Source organism: Haliotis asinina, chromosome 11 (assembly GCF_037392515.1).
Source record: "Haliotis asinina isolate JCU_RB_2024 chromosome 11, JCU_Hal_asi_v2, whole genome shotgun sequence".
Lineage (NCBI taxonomy): Eukaryota > Metazoa > Mollusca > Gastropoda > Lepetellida > Haliotidae > Haliotis > Haliotis asinina.
Window position 1 is genome coordinate 24,419,684 of NC_090290.1, and position 19,813 is coordinate 24,439,496.

Here is a 19,813-nt window from a genome sequence, read left to right on the forward strand (position 1 = left end):
ACTTGTCAGGAAAGCATCATTTCAAGCCTGTTTCTGTTACTGCAGAAGGCGTACAAGCAGATACATGTGTTGGCCAGGATTAGGTAGTTGGGGTCCGTCATTGTAGGGTACCACCTTTTTCTGCTCTACTTGGAACTAGAACAGTCTGCTGATCAGGATTGCTAACTTTCGAATGTTCCCAGAATATTTGATTCTTTTTTCTGTTCACAATTCTGATTTATTTCCTAGGTTTACAGATATTTGGGGAAATGTTCTGAGTCCTTGAAAGCAAAAAGTTTAATTCTGCATGTGTTCATGTATGTTTAGTGATACTAAATCTTGTCTCATTCAGTCTATTGTAAAGTTTTAATCCTATGTAAGCAGGTCGTTTTACAAGAAAAAAATATTCTGTAGAAAAATGAAATGAGGTGATTTTCAGACTTTTTTTTATTATTATTGCTTTTTTTAATGTCAATGGAATGTTCATATCATTTAATACAATGCCTTGCCTTTTTACAAAAACATATTTCTCAGACCTGCATGGGTGATTTTAGAACACAAAAAATATTTAGTGTTTTTTGCTGTTGTGTGTCATAGTTAGTGTAACCATCTCCTAAGGAATATAGAATCCTGCCTGAAACATGCTCAACTCTCAACTAGAAACCAACCTACAACTAACTGCACTAACCTACAGTATATTTGGGGCATGCAAGGTTTGGGTACCAGCAGTATAAATTTGGATCCTCTCATTAATTTTAATAACAATTTTTTAATTTTTTTTTTCAAGTAATTCTTAGTTTATATTTGGTTCACTTATTTATGGTTTGAATTCAGTTTTAATGTCTCAAAGCACTTAGCCTGTCTTTTGATGATTCAGACACATTATGTACTGTTACTCACGTTTTGTCTGCCACACCCACAACTATAACTGGACATAGTTTTGAAAATACCTCCTGGTTTACATCAAAACTTTCCTTTCCAAATATACTGCTTCCTCATTTTGGAGAATGAGTCAGTTTTGTCAAATGGTGATTCACAACCTGTCTTAATCCTAGAACAGTGATATATTTGATGTTGACAAACCCATATAAGTAGTTGTTAGTCAAGCAGTAGTCAGTCTCGCTGGTGCACAACCTGCATACTCACTGCCAGAAGATGGAAAAGAGCATGTTTGATCAACATGTGGCTACACTGCTGTCAGCAACTCATGTTTCAACACTTGTTGAAGACTGATACTTTTGTCAACACGGTGCACTTTGACAATCAACAGTGTAATTGAACTGAAAAATGCTGTTAAAGATTTTGAAATAGTAAATAATTAAGAATGCATCTAATGAAGTATTTTCCTATGGAAACACAGTTTTGAAAACTCCAATTAAAGTTTCTGAAAAATGCATCAATGGTAATAATGATATTAATAACAGCACCAGCCACCTTACCCCCCTCGCTGCTGCTTTTTTTTATCTGTAAAATGATAGTACACCTAGAAATAACTCAACTGACATTTCACGGTGATTTGTTCCTAAATGTCACAATCCTAGCATTTGCAATTAACATTCATAGTAGTATTCATTTTAAGTTTTAATGTTGACTGTTTTTGATGGAATCTTCGTAAAACCATCAGTAGCTGGGGTGACTAAGTGCACTCATGTCAGCTGTATTGTACATAGAATAAGATCATTTCATGTGTTCAAATAGAAGAACATCTATCAAACTTTGAACCTTTGTCTGCCCTCAACAATCTTCAAAGAAGATATTTTAATGTGTATTTTTCCAACCCCAGTAGGAATCGTTATATGCAATCTCATAGAAAACAAGGAAGTTTACTATGCATAGAGAACAAGTGATTTGTTGTAAGATGCCTTAGTTGTGAAGCCGTGATATTGATGACAAGAATTTCACTACCTATCTTCACCTCCTTGAGAAGATCATCCTCTCAACAGAGATCACAGGTTGCAATTTCCCTACAAAGGTAAATTATCCATCATGGTGAGATATGTGAGATATTGTGATAGGCAACAAAGGCTGTTTGTTAGCCCATCTCTCTCTCTCTCTCTCTCCTCAGACAAGACTATTTGTTCAACCCTTCAGAAAGTATCGGGGTACATTGTGTTTTCTTTTGAAAGCAGCATCCTGTAGCCACCAGTTTCATGTTGAAGGTGCAGAAATAATATATAGAAGGCACACAAACATGTAATGTAATACCTGAGGATGGGAGATGTCACTTTCCATACACAGTCCAATGATGAGGCCATCCACAGATCTGTCTTTGTAGACATGACTGAATAATAACTTACCTTAGCTAGAAAACTCACCAGGAAAATCCGAAATGTTTGGCATTGACTGACAAGTTGAGGTGAGGTTTGTCACTTGAGGTAAAATATGAACAAGATTTGTTACATTTTAGTTTTGCCATTTTAGGGGTATTTTAGTTGCTCCAGTAATTACATTTCAGGGTAATTAAATGCTACAGCGGCTACAGTTTTAGGATGTTGGGTTACTACAGTCTCTACATATTGGGTTACTTTAATTGCTACCGCTGCTGCAGTTTTGGGGTGTTTGTTACTACAGTCTCTACATATTAGGGTATATTAATTGCTACAGCTGCTACAGTTTTTGGACGCTGAGTTGCTACAGTCTCTACATACTGGGGTATTTTAATTGCTGCTACTGCAACAGTTTTGGAGTGTTGAGTTACTACAGTCAATACATTTGGATTTATTTAAGTTGCTACAACTACTGCAGTTACTACAGTCAATACATGTTGGGTTTATTTAAGTTGCTACAACTACTGCAGTTACTACAGTCAATACATGTTGGGTTTATTTAAGTTGCTACAACTACTGCAGTTACTACAGTCAATACATGTTGGGTTTATTTAAGCTGCTACAACTACTGCAGTTACTACAGTCAATACATGTTGGGTTTATTTAAGTTGCTACAACTACTGCAGTTACTACAGTCAATACATGTTGGGTTTATTTAAGCTGCTACAACTACTGCAGTTACTACAGTCAATACATGCTGGGTTTATTTAAGTTGCTACAACTACTACAGTTACTACAGTCAATACATGTTGGGTTTATTTAAGTTGCTACAACTACTGCAGTTACTACAGTCAATACATGTTGGGTTTATTTAAGCTGCTACAACTACTGCAGTTACTACAGTCAATACATGTTGGGTTTATTTAAGTTGCTACAACTACTGCAGTTACTACAGTCAATACATGTTGGGTTTATTTAAGCTGCTACAACTACTGCAGTTAGTACAGTCAATACATGTTGGGTTTATTTAAGCTGCTACAACTACTGCAGTTACTACAGTCAATACATGTTGGGTTTATTTAAGTTGCTACAACTACTGCAGTTACTACAGCCAATACATGTTGGGTTTATTTCAGTTGCTACAACTACTACAGTTACTACAGTCAATACATGTTGGGTTTATTTAAGTTGCTACAACTACTGCAGTTACTACAGTCAATACATGTTGGGTTTATTTAAGTTGCTACAACTACTACAGTCAATACATGTTGGGTTTATTTAAGTTGCTACAACTACTGCAGTTACTACAGTCAATAGATGTTGAGTTTATTTAAGCTGCTACAACTACTGCAGCTACTACAGTCAATACATGCTGGGTTTATTTAAGTTGCTACAACTACTACAGTTACTACAGTCAATACATGTTGGATTTATTTAAGTTGCTATAACTGATAAAGTTTTAGGGTGTTTGACTTGCTACAATCTACATTTTAGGGTGATTGAGTTGCTACAGCTGTTTAAATATTCCTGACTGCCTTTTCATTGACATTTACTGACAGTTATGTAGTAACTTTATTAAACTGTAGCAGATGAAGTAGTATTCACCCTTGTTTGATGTAGTATAGTTGTTTTGACAACAGTTCAACGAAGTAGTTTGGAAGCAATACAGAAACAACAAGGAGAAAGTAGCCAGATTGTTTGATTTCCGCCACAGCTCAGCAACTAGATGAATCTCTCTGATCGATGATGGTATCAATGTCCCTTCACATCCCCAAGCTGGTCACTGTGATGGTTGGGCTGACAGTACTGCCTTTCATGTCAGCAGCTTCGGCCCATTTGCATACAGCACATTGCTGGCCGACATATCTGGCAGGTCACATACTGCTGAAACCATGGGGAGCCTGGTGTAAAGCTGGGGCTAGAAGGTGGTGAAGGTGCTTGTGTGTGTGAGATACAGGTTACAGGTGTAAATCAGGGGAAGAAGGTGGTGAAGGTGCTTGTGTGTATGAGATACAGGTTACAGGTGTAAGTCAGGGGAAGAAAGTGGTGATGGTGCTTGTGTGTGAGATATAGGTTACAGGTGTAAATCAGGGGAAGAAGGTGGTGAAGGTGCTTGTGTGTATGAGATACAGGTTACAGGTGTAAGTCAGGGGAAGGAAGTGGTGATGGTGCTTGTGTGTGAGATATAGGTTACAGGTGTAAGTCAGGGGAAGAAAGTGGTGAAGGTGCTTGTGTGTATGAGATACAGGTTACAGGTGTAAGTCAGGGGAAGAAAGTGGTGATGGTGCTTGTGTGTGAGATATAGGTTACAGGTGTAAATCAGGGGAAGAAGGTGGTGATGGTGCTTGTGTGTATGAGATACAGGTTACAGGTGTAAGTCAGGGGAAGGAAGTGGTGATGGTGCTTGTGTGTGAGATATAGGTTACAGGTGTAAGTCAGGGGAAGAAAGTGGTGAAGGTGCTTGTGTGTGTGATACAGGTTACAGGTGTAAGTCAGGGGAAGAAAGTGGTGATGGTGCTTGTGTGTGAGATATAGGTTACAGGTGTAAATCAGGGGAAGAAGGTGGTGAAGGTGCTTGTGTGTATGAGATACAGGTTACAGGTGTAAGTCAGGGGAAGAAAGTGGTGATGGTGCTTGTGTGTGAGAAATAGGTTACAGGTGTAAATCAGGGGAAGAAAGTGGTGATGGTGCTTGTGTGTGAGATATAGGTTACAGGTGTAAATCAGGGCTAGAAGGTGGGGAAGGTGCTTGTGTGTGAGATATAGGTTACAGGTGTAAATCAGGGGAAGAAAGTGGTGATGGTGCTTGTGTGTGTGTGATATACAGATTACAGGTGTAAGTCAGGGGAAGAAGGTGGTGAAGGTGCTTGTGTGTATGAGATACAGGTTACAGGTGTAAGTCAGGGGAAGGAAGTGGTGATGGTGCTTGTGTGTGAGATATAGGTTACAGGTGTAAATCAGGGGAAGAAAGTGGTGAAGGTGCTTGTGTGTGATATACAGATTACAGGTGTAAGTCAGGGGAAGAAAGTGGTGAAGGTGCTTGTGTGTGTGTGATATACAGATTACAGGTGTAAGTCAGGGGAAGAAAGTGGTGAAGGTGCTTGTGTGTGTGTGATATAGATTATAGGTGTAAGTCAGGGGAAGAAAGTGGTGATGGTGCTTGTGTGTGAGATATAGGTTACAGGTGTAAATCAGGGGAAGAAAGTGGTGAAGGTGCTTGTGTGTATGTGATACAGATTATAGGTGTAAATCAGGGGAAGAAAATGGTGATGGTGCTTGTGTGTGAGATATAGGTTACAGGTGTAAATCAGGGGAAGAAAGTGGTGAAGGTGCTTGTGTGTATGTGATACAGATTATAGGTGTAAGTCAGGGGAAGAAAGTGGTGAAGGTGCTAGTGTGTGTGTGATATACAGATTACAGGTGTAAGTCAGAGGAAGAAAGTGGTGAAGGTGCTTGTGTGTGTGTGATATACAGATTACAGGTGTAAGTCAGGGGAAGAAAGTGGTGAAGGTGCTTGTGTGTGTGTGATATACAGATTACAGGTGTAAGTCAGGGGAAGAAAGTGGTGAAGGTGCTTGTGTGTGATATACAGATTACAGGTGTAAGTCAGGGGAAGAAAGTGGTGAAGGTGCTTGTGTGTGTGTGATACAGATTACAGGTGTAAGTCAGGGGAAGAAAGTGGTGAAGGTGCTTGTGTGTGAGATACAGATTACATGTGTAAATCAGGGGAAGAAGGTGGTGAAGGTGCTTGTGTGTGTGTGATATACAGATTATAGGTGTAAGTCAGGGGAAGAAAGTGAGAAGGTGCTTGTGTGTGATATACAGATTACAGGTGTAAGTCAGGGGAAGAAGGTGGTGAAAGAGCTTGTGTGTGTGATACAGATTACAGGTGGCTGGTATATAGCGGGGTATAAAAACAGTGAGGACTAATATTATGGATAGACAACTTCTTTATTCTGTATTGCAAATGTTTCGACGTAGATGCTAATGTCATTGTCAAGCAAGTTGTTTTGATGCAGGGGAACAATCTTATACTTGGTGATAGCCACATTAAACATCATATACTCATTCACTAAAGAAAGTTCCACCTCAATATCCTTCGATACAGAACATCTGACCAACAGTAATTCATCTTCCTTGTCGCATATTTAATTGCTTCTTGTAGATAGACATCGATTGTTGGAAAGTAGTATATTTGATAGTTTCAGTCTGAAGGGATTAACACTCCTATGGATCTTAGCAACGCTATTGTCTTATGAGGAATTTTGATGTGAAATGTGGACACATAACAAAGGTTATGACCTGGGAACCACTGGACAGTAACACTGTTTGTGACCTGTCTCCATCCAGGAACTAAGTCTTTGTTCTTTTGATTATGAAGGAGCATGGGTTGCCCAGTCTTCTGTGATGACACTTTTTGATAGATTAGGGATTGGAACCCTGGGTTGTCCTCACGAAGTTGGGAAGGTTGGGTAGCCTAGTTGTGAAAGTGTTCAGTCATTAAGCCAAAGAATGGGGTTCAATTTCTGTCATACCCCTTTATAATAATGATGGAATAATTCTAGAAACAGCATAAAACTACATTCTCTTTTATGCTACCTCACCCGCCCACCCACCTTCCTGTGTTTAGTGACGCATACACATTGTAAGTTGTTCACTGGTCATGAGGGGGCTCCTTTTTCAAGGTTTGTTTATAACCAATGAACAACATATGTATCTTACTGAACACCTGAATATTAATTTTGAACTGTTTGAAGCACTTCTGTTGAATGCGAGGCGAATTGCCATTTTGCAGATGACACAAGGTAAACAGATTTAGAGTTATGTCCCATCCATCAATTTTCAATCGCAAAACATCGGTAACTTCCGTGCTTGATGCATCATTCAATGTTATTTGAGGTAAAAAAGTACTACCATGAAGCACCAGAAGAGTTCGGAATTCCCAGCAGTGTACCTTGAAAATAATACATTGTCTGTAAGTGGGGTACATTGAAAATAATAGAATAGCACTGTCAGAAAGCGACATTCATATGTGAGGTAAGATAATCCTTTTTATCCCCCTTTCATGTAATGTTTAATGACACATAGAAATTCCTTTTTATCCCCCTGTCATGTAATGTTTAATGACACATAGAAATTCCTTTTTATCCCCCTGTCATGTAATGTTTAGTGACACAATGACATTCCTTTTTATCCCCCTGTCATGTAATGTTTAGTGACACAATGACATTCCTTTTTATCTCCCTGTCATGTAATGTTTAGTGACACAGTGACATTCCTTTTTATCCACCTGGCATGTAATGTTTAGTGACACAATGACATTCCTTTTTATCTCCCTGTCATGTAATGTTTAGTGACACAGTGACATTCATTTTTATCCACCTGGCATGTAATGTTTAGTGACACAGTGACATTCCTTTTTATCCACCTGGCATGTAATGTTTAGTGACACAATGACATTCCTTTTTATCTCCCTGTCATGTAATGTTTAGTGACACAGTGACATTCCTTTTTATCCCCCTGTCATGTAATGTTTAGTGACACAATGACATTCCTTTTTATCCACCTGGCATGTAATGTTTAGTGACACAGTGACATTCATTTTTATCCCCCTGGCATGTAATGTTTAGTGACACAGTGACATTCCTTTTTATCCCCCTGTCATGTAATGTTTAGTGACACAGTGACATTCCTTTTTATCCACCTGTCATGTAATGTTTAGTGACACATAGACATTCCTTTTTATCCCCCTGTCATGTAATGTTTAGTGACACAATGAAATTCCTTTTTATCCCCCTGTCATGTAATGTTTAGTGACACAGTGACATTCCTTTTTATCCACCTGGCATGTAATGTTTAGTGACACATAGACATTCCTTTTTATCCCCCTGTCATGTAATGTTTAGTGACACAATGACATTCATTTTTATCCCCCTGTCATGTAGTGTTTAGTGACACAATGACATTCATTTTTATCCACCTGGCATGTAATGTTTAGTGACACAGTGACATTCCTTTTTATCCACCTGGCATGTAATGTTTAGTGACACAGTGACATTCCTTTTTATCCCCCTGTCATGTAATGTTTAGTGACACAGTGACATTCCTTTTTATCCACCTGGCATGTAATGTTTAGTGACACAGTGACATTCCTTTTTATCCCCCTGTCATGTAATGTTTAGTGACACAGTGACATTCCTTTTTATCCACCTGGCATGTAGTGTTTAGTGACACAGTGACATTCCTTTTTATCCCCCTGTCATGTAATGTTTAGTGACACAGTGACATTCATTTTTATCCACCTGGCATGTAATGTTTAGTGACACAGTGACATTCCTTTTTATCCACCTGGCATGTAATGTTTAGTGACACAGTGACATTCATTTTTATCCACCTGGCATGTAATGTTTAGTGACACAGTGACATTCCTTTTTATCCACCTGGCATGTAATGTTTAGTGACACAGTGACATTCCTTTTTATCCACCTGGCATGTAATGTTTAGTGACACAGTGACATTCCTTTTTATCCCCCTGTCATGTAATGTTTAGTGACACAATGACATTCCTTTTTATCCACCTGTCATGTAATGTTTAGTGACACAGTGACATTCCTTTTTATCCACCTGGCATGTAATGTTTAGTGACACAGTGACATTCCTTTTTATCCCCCTGTCATGTAATGTTTAGTGACACAATGACATTCCTTTTTATCCCCCTGGCATGTAATGTTTAGTGACACAGTGACATTCCTTTTTATCCACCTGTCATGTAATGTTTAGTGACACAGTGACATTCCTTTTTATCCACCTGGCATGTAATGTTTAGTGACACAGTGACATTCCTTTTTATCCCCCTGTCATGTAATGTTTAGTGACACAATGACATTCCTTTTTATCCCCCTGGCATGTAATGTTTAGTGACACAGTGACATTCCTTTTTATCCCCCTGGCATGTAATGTTTAGTGACACAGTGACATTCCTTTCTATTCACCTTGACATGTAAAACTTTTTAATATCTTTCAACAAAACTTGGCAGATATGTGAGGCAGACCCCTAAGTGATGCTATTTACAGATACTTGATATTGATAACTTATCATTTTCTGGGTTTCCATGGAAACAATTCAGCCTCAAAATGGAGGGATGGGCTCTGTTTCATGAGCACAACTGGAAAACCATTGATATCTTTCAACAGAACTTGGCAAATACATGAGGCATATATGAAGCAGTATTCAGTAATGGATTGTGTGTGGTGGGTGTGGGTGTGGGTGTGGGTGTGGGTGTGGGTGTGGGTGTGGGTGTGGGTGTTTGTAATGCCTAAAAAAAGTCCAGATTAGTGTTGTAATATGTCATATGAAAGCGGTCCATTGGTAACCAAGGCTTGTATCTGGAATAAAAATAAATAAAAAAAATTATCTGAACTGTTCATACCAAAGTATGGTTGAAAGTATAGTTGCAACTTTGTAAGTCAGTGCATAAGGTGAGGTACTGTGCCTTCAGGGTCTGTTTGTAATGTAGGTCTCATTGAGAAGGATGGTTTTTATTGGGCATAAGTTTCCAGCTAAGGAACCTGAAAAATTTTGTGATTAGTGATAAGAAAGATTGAGCTATTGTGTAATTAAACAGAGCTATAGAGGCCAGTTAGTGGAAGGTATTCATTGCTGTAGTCACTTTACATCTTTTCATACCATGTTCTCATTCTTCTGTCATGTAGAACAAGAATGTCCATCTGTCAACAGATATGTTTAGGTAGTGAAATGGATCAAGCAAAATGCGTTTCATTCAAAACTTTATTGTATAAACCCCCAAAGCAAAAAGGTAAGCATTAAATGTATATTGCTTTGTCCATAGTTGCCATAAATGGATTGAACAAAATGTGTTTTCATCATGTGTTTATTTATTTTTTTTGACTTTCAAAACAAAAAGGAAAATCATTAAATGTGCATTTCCTAGTCCTTAATTGCCATGAATGAATGGAACAAAATGTGTTTTCATCAAAATGTTATTGTATGAACTTTGAAAACAAAGAGAGAAGCATTAATGTATATTGCTTAGTCCTTAATTGCCGTAAATGAATCACATAAATTGTTTGTGATAACCGTATATCAGAGCATGTGATCCTTGTTAATTTGTAACACTGGCTGGCATGTAGTGTTATCTATGTGTGGTGTGTGGAGCTCACCCAGGATGTTTTCATGGGCTACAGAACTGATCGTTTCATTCTTGTCTGGGTATAATCTTATCAGAGCTCTGCTGCACTGCCAGTATCTAGATGACATTTACTGCAATGCTCAGACTGGGATTGGGGAACTACTTATTCCTGGACAGAATTGTTGAGTTACCAAGGTAGACATTTTGGCCACTGGGATATCAAGAATATCTGCCTATGCATATGCATTGTAAAGAACCCTTTTGATAGCCCAAAAATGACTTTTGATAATCAATTTCTTTTTTTTATGCGTCAGAAGTGAAATCAGTTGTTGCTTAAACAATTTGACTGAAATACGATTTGGCATAACATTAAGAATTTCAAGAATATGTAGACATGTCTTTATTCTGTTTCTTATGTTGTTTTTGAAGCAGTGCAACTACACTCAGTAGTCTTTAATACAAATTTTGTGATTCAATAACATTTGACATGTGAGCATCACAATGATAACACAGGCGGCCATCTTGGTTTTCTGTGGCATTCAGAATAATTTGTTCTAATTACAGAATTGATCTTTCCTGGATGTATTTAACAGCTTGTACAAATATATATAATTTTATAGTCATTCATATAATCAGAACGTCATCTATACTCAAGTCCTAATGAACTAATGAATCTAAATATGTACGTCTAAAAATATTATGGTCATCTGGATTGTTACAGTGGCTGTAACAAAGTCATGTCAGTTGACAGGACGATAGTTATAATCATGACATGCTGGCTGTGTAAAGTATTAAATAATTGCAACGGGACTAATGGCGACAATGACTGTTTTATTATATTATAGCACATTAGAACACAAATAACCATCAGTTTCTCCCTGACAACGAGTCTGACCATTACATGCGTGCCCTGATCCCTGTGTTAATGAGACAGTGAGATGGTTGCGAGGTTATTAGGTTATCCCATTTGCATGATGCTCACTGGTTCGAAGAAATTGGCAGCAACCTTTGCACGACTTTTGCTGTTTAGATCTCAATAAACATGCCAGAATATTTGGTCATCCAAGGAAGTGAGTTTGAGAGGGGATCCGACTCTTTCTTTGATGGGGCGGGGCCTTCCATGTTATCTCTGATTAGAAAACACCGGGTTTCTGGACAATGTAGAAAATTCCTTTGTTGCTAGCAGATTGTTCTCTTGTACAGCTAATGTGTGTTCTGAACTTATAGTCCGTCTCATTAAGCTTGTTCAAACTGGTCAGCAAGGCTTGAGATGCACATGGTCTGAGGTTAGTGTCAACTGAGCATATTTTACTGTTACAATTTGATTTTGTTTATGTTATAACTGGTATGATACAATCTGAATAAGGATTCAGTTTCACTATATTTAAGTACCAAGGAAGGAAAGTTTGAACTAGATTTGTTTGTAACTATGAGGAAAATCTGTATGGTTTTGAGAAAGAGATTCAATGGTTTGTTTTTGCGTTTTGACTTTTATGATAAACCCAGGGTTAAGAATCACTTTCACAAACCCAGGAAGAAGGTGTTTATTTGTAGAATAAGAGTTTGGTGTACTAAGAGAGGGTGGTGTCAATTAGATTTGCATGTAACTATGGAGAAAATCTGTAAGGCTTTGAAAAAGGGATTTCATAGTTTGTATTTGAAGTTTTAGCTCACCAGGACAAAGCTGTGTGAGCTTTGGTAAATTAAATTGTCTACAATGATATATATTTCAAAGTTTTCTCCAACCGTCACAAGTCATTGAATCCTATTATACTCATTGACATGCTTTATATTGTGCTGTGGGTGAAAATCTGAAAATATATAAATGGAGACTGTACTTCCATATCAGCTCAGTGGTGATTAGATTTCATGTAACTGGTAGAAGTTCAAACTTTGAAACGTCGTAGGAAACCTCCAATCCATGAGAGCTGAAACCGTACCTTGGACATGTTAACTATGTATTGTATGGTTGAAAATATCCTATTCAGTCGTGAACAGTGTTAAACCATTATCTTCTTAGAAACTGGACGATTCAACGAACTGATGTTGGTTCCAAAGCATAACACTATGAAGAGGTCTCAAGGAACTGTGGTATTTAGAACAGTATGAAATATTGTTCAGATTTAGTGGTAAAGATGAAACTGTGTTGAAGATAATCATCTGTGCTGAACTTAAGCTGCTATTGTCCTGTGATTGGTCTGACATTATATGTCATCATCATTTCTCTGAATTCAGACACTGACAGAGTGGGGTACAATTCTTGATTTTCCACGTCAGACTATTGCAGTATGTGTTCTGCCCTCTTGATGGAACAAAAGCTGATTTAGAATTCTTGAGGTTTTGGTGTATGGCAAGATTTGTATCCCAGAAAATACCTGAAGAAAATATTCAGATGGAGATTCTGTTATATAAAACATACATAACTGTTATGCATAGTTTTACCTTTTTGATGATTATTTTCTGGAAGAATGTTTCATACTATTAATGTGACTAGTATTTGGGATAAAGGTTTCAGGATGCCATATTCCTCAGTTCAGATTGTAAACGAAAAAAACAACTCTAAAGTGTGTAAAAAGTGACTGACTGATCAGTACACCAAGCAGGAAAATTAGTCTGGCCTTCTGGTTAGGTGAGAGCTCAGCTCTGTTAAGACCCAAGGGGATAAATGTTCAGTGTTTTTCCTGCATGCAGTACTAGGCATCGTTACCATTCTGATGAAGCTTCTTACTCAAGTTCACTCTATTGAATTTTTATGTCAAGTATATGTAGCAGTTTGAAAACTATGGTTTATCCCACATCAAAGGAACGCTTTCATCTTAGAAACAGCACTTGTCTGATATTGACGCGGCATCAATATCACACAACCTAATTTATCATCTATATCAGCAATCATTGGTTAAACTTGTCTATAACCAACCAACGCCATGTACCAGCTTCCCACGCGGCCCAATTATTCATGGACACGATCAGAGTGATTTTGTTGCAACTTAATTTTCATCGTCATGATTAACACCATTCGACAGTTAATGTTGATCGTTTTTGTGAAGTGGAGGAATTATCAAATCAATCGCCTGTCATATCGCCCTGCCACTTGCTTTCACTCGCTTCAATTAAGTTTTCTCTCTGTTAAGTTTTCATGTTTCAATTTGTTCTACGTCCCATGTAACAGAAAACCATCATGTGGTTGATGTAATTGATTTTAGCATGTGAACTTTAAAAGCATTGTATGATATGGTATAATATTAATTTCAGTAGAACAACAGATAGAGTTTTTAGCACTCCATACAATATTACACACTTTTTGTTTCTTCTCCAACATGCGTCAGACATGTTCTGCTCAGGTAATTAGTAAGTAGGTTTTGAGTAGGAAAGTATTGTTGATTTAATTCCTTCATGCATTTTTGAATATTGAATATTGATTTCTGTCTGGCGAGACACGATGTAGTTAAAGTGTTGGTCAGTGATGCAGTGAAGGCATGGGTTCAAATTTCCCATTTGGTACACAGTTTGGAGCCAGTTTGTGATGTAAACCACATTGTTTGAAGCCAATTTGTGATGTAAACTACATTGTTTGAAGCCTGATTTTCTGGTGTCCACAACATTGTTTGAAGCCTGATTTTCTTGTGTCCACCTCATTGTTTGAAGCCAATTTGTGATGTAAACTACATTGTTTGAAGCCTGATTTTCTGGTGTCCACAACATTGTTTGAAGCCTGATTTTCTTGTGTCCACCTCATTGTTTGAAGCCAATTTGCTTGAGGCCTATTTCTGGTGTCCACCACATTTTTTAAGCCTTTTTCATGTGTCCATCACATTGTTTGAAGTCAATTTGTGATGTAAACTACATTGTTCAAAGCCTATTTCTTGTGTCCAGCACACTGTATGAAGCATAGTTTCATTGTCCACCACACTGTTTGAAGCCTATTTCTTATGTCCAGCACACTGTATGAAGTGTAGTTTTGTTTGAAACTTTTTTTTGGTGTCCGCCAACGCGATAAGGGTGGAATAGTGTTATAGTGATAGAAATATCTGGAGGAATTTTGTTTTTGTTACTGACAGTTTTGTCTTATATAAATCACATCAATGCTTTGTCATTTTGCTGATCATAGGGAGAAAGAGATTGTTATTGTAATACACCTTCAGTGGCCCTGTTGTCAAATTCTTATTCTTCAGCAGTGAAGAAAAGCTGTTGCAGTTGTGCCAACAGAACTATGTGCCTGAGGTATTTCTTGTTGTAATTACTTAATATATCAAGAAATATGTACTGTTATGCATTAAACATTTCAGCTTTTTGGATTGAATAGTGAAGCTGGAGGTGTGAAATGTCTAAATTAACCATATCAAAATACAGATCAGACCTAAGTAAATCTTTCAAGCTGTACAGATATAGTCCAGACTCAACTGTTTATAAAAAGCTGGAAAATTCATGAATGTCGACTAATACAATAGTCATCAGCTGTCGGTTGTGTTGGTTGTGAGTATAGCACTTGGAAACAGGTAGTCAACAATGAAAGGGATTAGATAGAAGCTGGTCTGTTGACAGACAGAAAGGTATCTCTTGTGAGACACTCCATATGTGAAGTGTCCTCTGTTATATGTTCACAGTATCTCATCACTTGCAGCTGACCTGAAAAAAATGTATGATAACCATACTATTGACAGTGATCTTGGCAGAGATGACCTCAAAATTGTCACACTTGTCAACAAGTAGTGTGGAGAATATGATCTGGAATCAGGAAAATGATATGTGTGACAAAGAATTCAGATCAAGAAATATCCCGTCTCTCAATTCCTGGACTGCTTCAGAGATTATGATGGCTGTCAGTGCCTCTGCTCTCTGTTATTGACACAGATCTTAACCTTACCAACAATAAAATATCTGCTGTTGTGTTCGGGTGTTATCAGTGGTGTAGTCAAGTGGCCCAGATTGGCCATGTTTACACACCCGGCGGGAGTCGGGGTGTACATGGCTACGTGCTGGAACTACTTCAAGCCAGGAAGATTGGTGTCTAAAAATGGGATATGTAGGTTTGCAGCTTTTCAAGTGACCTTACAATTATTTGGATTCTTTCATCGTTAGTGAAGAGAAAAAATCAGTGTGTTAGATAATATGGAGATGGTCATGGTGTCAGTTGGAGAAATATGGGTTGGTTGAAGGTTGGATCTTGAAAGCGAATGGCTTTAATGGGTTGAAAAGTTGATTTGTGAACAGGTGAATGGGTTGAAAGGCTGATTTGTTAACAGATAAATTGGTTTTACACCTGATGAGTCAACATGGGAATTGGTTGAAGACTGATGAGTCAATGTATGAATGGGTTGAAAGGTGGAGTCAACAGGTAACTGGGATAAAAAACTGAAAAGTCAGTAGGTAAATGGGTTGAAAGGTGGAGTCAATCGGTAACTGGGATGAAAAACTGAAAAGTCAGTAGGTAAATGGGTTGAAAGGTGGAGTCAACAGGTAACTGGGATGAAAAACTGAAAAGTCAGTAGGTAAATGGGTTGAAAGGTGGAGTCAACAGGTAACTGGGATGAAAAACTGAAAAGTCAGTAGGTAAATGGGTTGAAAGGTGGAGTCAACAGGTAACTGGGATGAAAAACTGAAAAGTCAGTAGGTAAATGGGTTGAAAGGTGGAGTCAACAGGTAACTGGGATGAAAAACTGAAAAGTCAGTAGGTAAATGGGTTGAAAGGCTAATGAGTAATCAGGTGAATGGGTTGAAAGGTTGATGAGTCAATTGGTGAATTGACTGAAATGCAAATGAGTTGAAGAGTTGATGATTAGACAGGTATGTGGGTTGAAGATTTGATGATTAGACAGGTATGTGGGTTGAAAGGATTATGGAAGGTAGAAGGATTGAAAGTTGGATGAACTAAAATGGCAGTGGTTTTAGTGTACATAGGTTGAATTTATAAGTAGGATGGTTGATATGTATATCAGTATATGGATCGTTTAGTGAGTCAAAATGAAGTTATCCCATTGATCGTGGTGTATGTAGGGACGGCTATCAAGACAGAGTTAGATCATTGTTATACAAATTCTAATCGATTGTTGATAAATTTTGGAAAAGTGAGTTAGAGCAAAATGACTAAAATATCTGAAATAAATCAACACATTTCACATCAGTGCTGAGTGGTAACATGTATGCTAGGATTACCAACAAAATGCCAAAATGAACATACTGTAGGAGCAACCCATAGACCAATCTTTGTGTATTTTCTGACTATATTAAAGAATTATTTTATCACAATGGTTCATGTATGATGTTGAGTAGTTACACAGTTTTTATGTTGATAATCCTTAATAATTATTGCCATCGATGATATTTCAGATTAGTGATCTTTTAATCCAACCCTACTTACATGACTTAACATTGAAGGTTCCTACTCTGTAGTGTTCAATGAGTGAGTGACTGAGTTGGGTTTAATGCTGCTTTTAGCAGTATTCCAGAAATATCACAGAAAAGGACTTCACACATTGTCCCCATGTAGGGAATAGAACTCAAGCCATTGGCATGGTGAGAGAACACTTTAATCACTAGGCAACCACACTCCTCAAAATGATCAGAGAAGATTCATCTCTGTGCCTCAGACAAGCTAGGCATCCTGCCTTCACTGTTGTCCTGTATTCTGATATATAACTGTTGATCTACACATGACAATGAAGTCTTTATATATATGTAATATAGACAACTGGCAGTTAAATGTTGTAATAATAGTAGCAATAATCAGACTGCTTTAAGTCACCGTATCTATATGCTGTGTGGGCATGTTCTAAGTGCATACAAACACACAATCAATAGATATCATTCTTGCTGAAAGAGATGGATCTTTAGTTAGGAGTTAGGAGATGAAGGGGTGCATCTGAGGTGTGGGGAAGACAGTTCCATTACCCCACAGCAGGATGATGAACAATTTCAGGCACCAAACATCTTTGGTTCATTGGGAGATTTTGTAAGGAGAAACTTGTCAAAGTAACAAGGATTTCTGGAAGGTTGATACACTATATTGAGTTGTAACTTTAACCAATGAGGTACGTTTAGTGAATGAATGAGTATTTTAAAAGGTGTTTAATTTTTACCAAATCACAATTTTAATATGTACATAGTAGACAAGATCCCTTAGATTAATTTGTTCACAACTTGTTACAGAAGTAATAGCAAGTGATTCTGTCATGATGAAACTGTATATCACATGGAAATGTAATACGTTCACATACAGCCAACATAAACTACAAGGTTTCACATGTCATGTTTCTTCTTTACCTCTTTCATGATAGAAGCCAAATATTTAAAATGCTCCCACATCCTGATGAACAAGTTAAGGAAGGGAGGGAAATGTTTGAGTGTGTGTTTCCTGTGTAGTGTTAGCCTGCAGGCACATCCATCTTGAGTTCTACTCCATGGCTTCTCGGCTCACTGTGCCCCGTTTGATGTCGGTGTGTACGCCTATCAAAGACAGCCTCTTGATCTTGTATCTGTCATCCTGACTCTTTGCTCTCCTTGGTTAGGATTACAACATTCTGTTTGTCTGTGTTGATAATAAACATGGACTTAGTACCTCCTTGTAGTACCCATGCCTCTTGCCCAGTCTGGGACCAAGCCCAAGTTTCACCTGTTGGAGCATACTTGAACCCTTCCACTGGGGCCAATTTAACTTTGGTTCTTCACAATATCAGTAGTGTTTCACAATGATAAATTACTTATCTTAGAGTGCTTTATGGCTCCTGGAATCATAGGACATAACTGAATATAATAACAAATGCACCCAATCACATCTATGCTTGAGAAACGTGTTTCGAAATGTTTCTCAAGCACACACCAACAGCCCTAATGAACAGAATGTTTCACAAAATAATCCCTGGATTCAGAATTGAATACAATCTTATCAAACTCGGCAGTAAGGACAGCGTAACATTTGTGTAGCTCATGGTGAAATGGTTTTCTCTTTGTTAGGACGTGGATCAAGAGTTTTCTGTCGTCACACTTAATTCCAGAGTGCACAACTAAACATCTTTGGAGATGCCTTGGGGTGTGTTGGCAAAAAGTTAATTTCTGTCCTCTCTTTGAAGAGTTCCTGGTCCTGTATGAGAAAGGCTTGTGATTTCCAGTCAGTATTAAAACCCCTTGGGCTGACCTAATTAGGGGAATGATAGAAATAAAAACATGACATGTCTTGTGTGTTATTATTTCTTTTAATCTTCACCAGGACATAAGTAAAACATGTTTTCTGTGTGGTATTGCTTTTACTTTACAAAATTTGGTTGTTCTGGTGCAGAACAGATTTCCAGTGCTCCGTGCTTTCAGACAGAGATGTCTAATAGGGGGAGGGTGGCCTCAGTATGTGGTCCATTGGGCATAATTGTTGCCATGACAACATAGTCATTGCTCATGCTGTCAGTCTGTGGTCTGTCTAGTCCCTTCAGCTGTGAAATAGCTGACTGCGATGTGAGAAAATCTTCACTTAAACTTGAACTGGCTTTCAATTTTCCAGTGGTATGAACATAAAGACTGGTGTGCAAAGTGTAGATCCACAGTTTCTTTCTTATCTTTGATGTAGTAGGGTAGCCTAATGGTTAAAGCATCTACTCGGCATGTTGTGTCATGTCATGTTCTGGCATACATGCACGTAAGGCCTTATTGACATTGTCCCATGGGGAACTACTGACACAAGATTGTGTAATTGTGTAATCATACTGACACAGGAGTCATGTCAAAGGCCTGAGCTGTGTCAAGGATATTTCTGGTGTCCCCTATGTGAAGCTTATTTCTGGCGTTCTCTGTCACGATACTGCTGGAATATTGCTTAAAACAGTGTGAAACGAAAACCCACTGAGTTTCTTATGCACTAATTAATTCATCAACAATATTAACTGAAAGCTTCTTTCATTATGCCATATGAACATTTGTAGACAACAAAATGAAGAAAGTGTCACAGTTCCAACGCAAAAATTCAGGATGAACCTCATCCATTCTATTGTTAGCTACTGGCGGGTGTGGCCAGATTTTACAAAGTAACAAATTATGAATGCAACAAGTATTGCTCAGCTCCCAGTGAATTATCATGGAGTTACTTGTAGTTCATTTATTTCAGACAAAGTGCTTGGTGGAAGATGTAGACACATTGTACTGACTTGTTTATTTGTAAGTGCCTAAGGTGAACATGGTATTTTGTGGATAAAAATAATTTGTTTAAATTCCTGGGACATGGATCTGCTGCATACCTATCAGAGCGAAATCATGAGCTGTCGCTGAGTATTTGTTGTGAGACAGCCATATGGGCATATTTCAGATGGTTATACATGCATGAGTGAATACACTATATTGTTTTACGCCACTTATAGCAATAGTCCAGCAATATCATTGTGTGGGGAGACCAGAAATCAGCTTTGTTCCCATGTGGGGAATCAAACCCAAATCTTCA

The 19,813-nt window shown here is 38.0% G+C and overlaps 1 protein-coding gene across 1 annotated transcript in view; it reads left to right on the forward strand.

Moving 5' to 3' along the window:
• LOC137255652 (polycystin-1-like protein 1) overlaps nucleotides 1-19,813 on the forward strand; it is a 242,293-nt gene that overhangs the window by 53,553 nt on the left and 168,927 nt on the right. The window lies entirely within an intron of this gene.